The 6,342-nt window shown below is 31.3% G+C and overlaps 1 non-coding gene across 1 annotated transcript; it reads left to right on the top strand.

Moving 5' to 3' along the window:
* The first annotated feature begins 877 nt into the window (after positions 1-877).
* Positions 878-984, top strand: LOC139861021 (small nucleolar RNA R71). The gene has a single exon (XR_011763641.1). It is a non-coding gene; the product is annotated as a small nucleolar RNA R71 (small nucleolar RNA).
* The last annotated feature ends 5,358 nt before the right edge of the window (positions 985-6,342 follow it).

Raw genomic sequence — 6,342 nt, 5'->3', positions numbered from 1 at the left:
AGGAATAGAGTCATCAGAAATTACAGGTACTTCAGGTGGTTTAAGTGTAATACCACTTCTCGTGGTAATGGCTTTAGCTATTTCATTTCGGGGGTTAGCATTTGTATCGCTAGGTAGACTTCCCGGTTTCCTTTCACCTATCAACCTTGCTAGGTTGCTCACTTCTTGTTCCAGATTTTGGATAGAAGCTTGTTGATTTCTAAATGTTTGTGCATTTTGTTCATTAGTTTGTTTCTGAGATGTGAAAAACTACGTTTGAGATTCAACTAGCTTCGACATCATATCTTCTAAATTTTGCTTTTTATCATCGGTTTGTGGTGGTTTATTTGGAAAAATAGGTCTTTGTTGATTGTAAGTATTATTGGATACTTGTTGATTGCTAGGACCTTGTTGGTTGTTGTATGAAATATTTCGGTTATAATTCTGATTTTGATTGTAGTTTGGTCTTGGCAGTTGATAATTATTTTGATAATTATTTCCAGGCCTTTGGTTCATGTATGAAACATTCTCTCTTTGTTCCATTGTTTGTTCAATACTGAGACAATCTTTTGTCAAATGTGGTCCTCCACACTGCTCACAACTAATTTGTATTGCGTGAATATCTTTAGTCATCTTTTCCATTCGTCTCTCGAAAGCATCTAACTTAGCGGAAATGGAATCAAAGTCATGGCTAGAATCGGCTCTAGCCGCTTTAGATGAACGAGGAATATCTTTTTTCTGGTGCCACTCATGTGAGTGGGAGGCTATGTTATCAATAATTTTATAAGCTTCGGTTACGGTTTTCTTCATAATGGAACCACCAGCTGCTATGTCGATGTCTTTTCGTGTAGTAATGTCGCATCCTTGGTAGAATATCTGTACTATTTGATAAGTGTCTAAACCATGTTGAGGACATCCTCTCAACAACTTTCCGAATCTTGTCCACGCCTCATATAAAGTTTCATTTGGCTTTTGTGTGAACGTAACAATTTCTCCTTGAAGTCTCACGGCTTTAGATGCCGGAAAGAATCTTTTAAGAAATTTCTCAACTAAAACATCCCATGTATCAATTGCCCCTTCAGGTAATGATTCTAACCAATCTTTGGCTTCTCCCTTTAAAGTCCAGGGAAATAATATGAGATAGATCTGTTCATCCTCAACTTCTCTGATTTTGAATAGAGTATAAATCCTATTAAAGGTTCGAAGATGTTCGTTTGGATCTTCTTTTGGCGTACCACTATATTGGCATTGATTAGTTACCATGTGTAGGATTTGTCCTTTGATTTCATAATCTGGCGCATTAATATCTGGTTGAGTAATGGCATGACCTTGGCCAGTGCGTGTAGCTCTCATTCGATCCTCCATACTTAGAGGTTCCTGATTTTCCATAATTGAGTTTGTTGAATCTGAATCACTAGGGGATTCTAATTTAATAGTTTCTTCCTCGACAATCTCTGGTTGAATGATTTGTGGTTCAGGATCTCTGAATTGTCCTTGAATATCCTCCGGGTTCTCAATTGTGAGGTCGGGTTCAAAAAATGGATTATCGGAAATTTGAATTGGAGTACTTGGTCGACTAGATGATGATTCTAAAAAAAAATCAACGGCGACGATATTGGCTAGATGTCTTGATCGAGTTACAGGTGGTGAACGTATGAAAGGTGGTGAACCTTTTACTCGGTGCATTCACTGAATATCCTATTAGTTATAAAAATAAAAAATTATATAAGTTATCAAATTAATAGACTTTTCTGATTTTGCCCACGTTTCGAATAGCCAATAAATGCAGCAGGTAGTCAGGACCCTTTAAATCGGAAGCCCACAACTCGCCACTAATAAATCCAACTATTACTACGAACCAGAAAATTTTGGATGTTTATCAATTTAAACACTTAAAATAATTTATTTTTTTTCGAAATTTTGAAGAAGATATAGAAAATTCTATGTCCTAAAAACTAGAGTTTCAAAATTTTTTCACACTAAATCAAGCTTGCCTCAACTTAGGGTTTCAAGAACTTTAAAGAGAGAAGTATGGAAGGATTTAGATGCAAGAATGAAAGACATTAGACCTTATTTAGGTCCTTATCTCGTTTCTTTTTTTATTTACATAACAGCCCCCAGTAGTTACAAAACTTGTCAAAAATTGCCCAAAATATTTTATACAAAAAGTGGATGTTACAGATTAACTCTAGGTTCTACAATGATGGCACACTAATGGCACACTAAGTGTTTGATTAAATGTCCAAATGAAAAGGAGTTTTAAATAATAAAACATGTATGTTAAGAACGGTGATATTTGCGTAGCCAGTATTCATTTATACTCTTTATATTTATTCTCTTCATTTTTTTTTTCAACTACTATATGCTTTCAACTAAATATAAGAAAGTATTTTATAAGAACATTTGATCAATTGTGGTACAAATTTAGTCTGATAAGGAACTATAATGAAAGAAGATCATTGGATAGCTACATTGTTAGGGAAAATTATTCAATTTCAATTGCTAATAGTATCATGGGAATGAGCTATTTCCATGATGATTATTGCTACCTTATGTTGCTAAGTCCAATAGTAAATGTTATAAGTAGCAATATGGGTGGATCGTAAGGACTAATTAATGGTGCGAAGTATGTTTTTTGTTAGTTCACATCAAGAGGTGCATTTGCTGAAAGTGGGAAACTGTGTGAAGGTATTACTGCGTCGGTAGCTTCAAATTACATGGAAATATAGTGATATAAGGTACTTATATGGAATGTCATATACTCCGTATCACTAAGTGTCTAAGCATTTAGCATTGATATTTGTCATGTTCTTATTGATATCTAATAAGAAGTGAAAAGACGCCGTAATGCTGTACTTGAGATGTTGCATATTGAAGTTTACTGATGTGTGCGAGGGGTAATACGAAATACTATTATATTTTATTACGAAATAATATTAAATACGATATAATTTTACACAAATTATTTATTTATTTATAGAATGGGATATACCTAAACCTTGCTACAACACTTATAGGCAGTGTACCTAATCGTAGAGTAGTGTAGTTTTTAGTAAGTCCGGTTCGTTCCACAGAGATCTAGCTAAGTTTAACGCTATATTTATTTTAAACTATATTTGTACAAAAATATATATATATATATATATATATATATATATATATATATATATATATAAGTAACATTATTATTATTATAAAAGGGGAGTTTTACCGTTTAATGACCGGTTTGTCTATTTTATGTCTTAAGTCACAATTAAAACCAAATGTAAAATATTAAATATAAATATAACTTAATTTAAAGCGTAAAGTAAATGACGATAAATAAAAGTGCGATAAAATAAAAGTACGATAATTAAAAGTGCAATAATTTAAAGTACGATAAATAAAATGACGATAAATAAAAGTGCGATGAGATATAAAATAAAGGAATTATGCTTATTTAAACTTCCGTAATCATGATGTTTGACGTGTTGATTTTAATTTATTACCATGGGTTAATTGTCCTTTGTCCTGGATTATTCGATATGTCCATCTGGTTTTGTTCATAATAGTCCATCGGTCATAATTATAAAGTGCGAAAGTTTTCGTCAAATTACCCTTATATCCGAAGTCAAATATTCCAACTAATTGGGGACTTAAACTGTAACAAGGTCTTAATACTTTGTTTAATGAATACACCAGGTTATCGACTGTGTGTAATCCAAGGTTTTAATACTTTGTTAACAATTACACCAATTACCCTTGAATGTAATTCACCCCTGTTTTAATGAGTCCAGTGACTATTAATCCATCCCCGTGTCCGGTCAAATGAATAATTATTAGTATTTATAGATATCCCGCCCACCGTACCCAGCCAAGCGTATGTGGTTATATATAAACACGTCAAATTATAAATCTCTATATTCAATCAACGATATATCATTTAATAAATATAAAGTCCATTAATAGCCCATAGTCCAATTTTCACAAGTGTCGGTCTTTTGTCCAAACCCCAATTATGGTCCAAAGCCCAATAACCCACTCTTAATATTTAGTCCAACATCACGATTACTTCGGCTTAAATAAGCATAATAATAACTTAGCTACGAGACATTAATTTAAAAAGGTTGAACATAACTTACAATGAGTATTAATCGCGTAGCGTTACACGGATAGAGTTTCGACTTACAAACTTAAAACATTCGCCACTATAACCTTATTAATATTAAACTTAAATTATAATTATAATTATAATTATATATATATATATATATATATATATATATATATATATATATATATATATATATAATTATAATTATATATATATATATATATATATATATATATATATATATATATATATATATATATATATATATATATATATATATATATATATATTTTTTACGTAGATAGAAAGAAAGAAAAAGGGTGATTGAATCGAGCATAATGCGTTATAGGCCCACTTTGAACTGTACAGCTCCGCGAGTGCAGTACTTTTCTTCCTCACAGCTCCGCAGTCGCGGAGCTTTGGATTCCGGCTCACCATAGTGAATTAAACGTGGGCTGCTGATAAATATAATATATAATAATATATATAATTAATTATATATTATATTATATTCTTGTGCATAGTTGACTTGTAATTTCAGCTCCGTTGAGTCGCACGTTGATAGTTGGTTCATGTCTCGGTTCCGGATTTTCGAACGCCTTTTTGTATAATTTAATATCTTGTACTTTTGCTTTTGGCGGCTTGTACTCTTGTGATTTTGAGACGTTTCTCATCAATAAATTGAACCACTTGGATTGTACTTTGTACTTTTAGCTTTTTGGTCGTTTGAGTCTTCAAATCGTCGAATCTGTCTTTTGTCTTCACCTTTTATTATTTAAACGAATATTACTTGGAAATAGAACAATTGCAACTAAAAGCTTGTCTTTCTGGAAGGATAATGCTATAAAATATATGTTCGTTTTTAGCATTATCATTTACATTGTAATGTTGTAATGATTTTTGCATATTAATGTACTTTATTTACTGCACAATATTGGTGAACAACATACTTGACGAATATAAACATGATAGTTGTTAGTTTGTTACATATGTAACACAATTGGATAAGGAGCTTAATTAAGCGAATTAATATCCGTGTGGGAGGTAGAAAGGTTAAATATCAACAAAACTTATAATAACATTAGTGCTATCTTTGGCAATGACGATTTTGTCATTGCTTTGACGACATAGATGCGCCTAGCTTATCATTTATTTATCGTCATGAATTGAAGCTATTGATTGATTGTTTGGATATAATTGATAGTAGCTATTGTGTCATTATTATTGAGAGTGTTGATCTTATTTTAGTGGTGGTATTATTGGCTTTGCAGGAACATCTGTGTGTCCTACTGGGAACTTCTATTGTCGAAATGCTGGGCATAGTCCTGTTACTATATTTTCTTCACTATATTTTCTTCGAGGATAAATGATGTTATTTGTGGTAAGTAACGTTTTTTACTTGCAAGATTTTGCGTATCATATGGAAGGTATGAAGGATAACATCCCATATATTTCCATAATCAGTGATGATGAACTGAATGTACATCATCTACTCATAAATCAAGAGTTGTGTTATGTGTGCATGATTTCAACATAACCTTCAATTTGTTGTCTTCCTTTTATGTCATGTGAAATCTCGAATCTGTGCAAGGGGGTTGCATTATTCAAACTTCTAATTTGTTTATATGCTATGGTATAACTGATTTTTATATTTGAATTTTAACATTTTATTTTTTCTGTGGTTTGATTTATGTTCTCATATTTCATGAAATACGGAGTAGAAGTTATTGCAACTATTGACATTACTATCAATGTATAGTTGATTCATTTATGTATATAGGTGTTCTAATATACTTTTAATGTGTTTTAATTTTTGAAGGTGTTGATGAGCTGGAGTAGTGGCAATAGAAGTCACAAATATAAAGGTTAATGTGATGCAATAGCAAAAAAGAAAGAAGTCTTTAAGTTATTTTATACTAAATGCCTTGCCTAATGACAAATTAAAGTATAAACATTTTTTAATACTATAAAATACTTAGATTCTATTGCTTTTAAAAAATAATAAATATTAATTTTTATTATAGTGAAGATTTCTTCTTCAAACCCGTGAATTCACGGGTCACTAAACTAATTTCTATTAATTGGTAGTTAATAACCCTTTTAAAAGTTGAATAAAAGTTGAATAATTTCTAGCATGCTACCTGCACAAATTGGTGATTGGGACTTGCCTTTCAAAATAATAAATAAATAAAATTCATCACAATTTTACATATTAGAAATACACACATTCAAGTATGTATGTATGTAAGTACCTACACATCTATATACAT

The sequence above is a fragment of the Rutidosis leptorrhynchoides genome, chromosome 7, assembly GCF_046630445.1.
Source record: "Rutidosis leptorrhynchoides isolate AG116_Rl617_1_P2 chromosome 7, CSIRO_AGI_Rlap_v1, whole genome shotgun sequence".
Taxonomy (NCBI): domain Eukaryota; kingdom Viridiplantae; phylum Streptophyta; class Magnoliopsida; order Asterales; family Asteraceae; genus Rutidosis; species Rutidosis leptorrhynchoides.
This window is presented reverse-complemented; position numbering and strand designations above follow the sequence as displayed.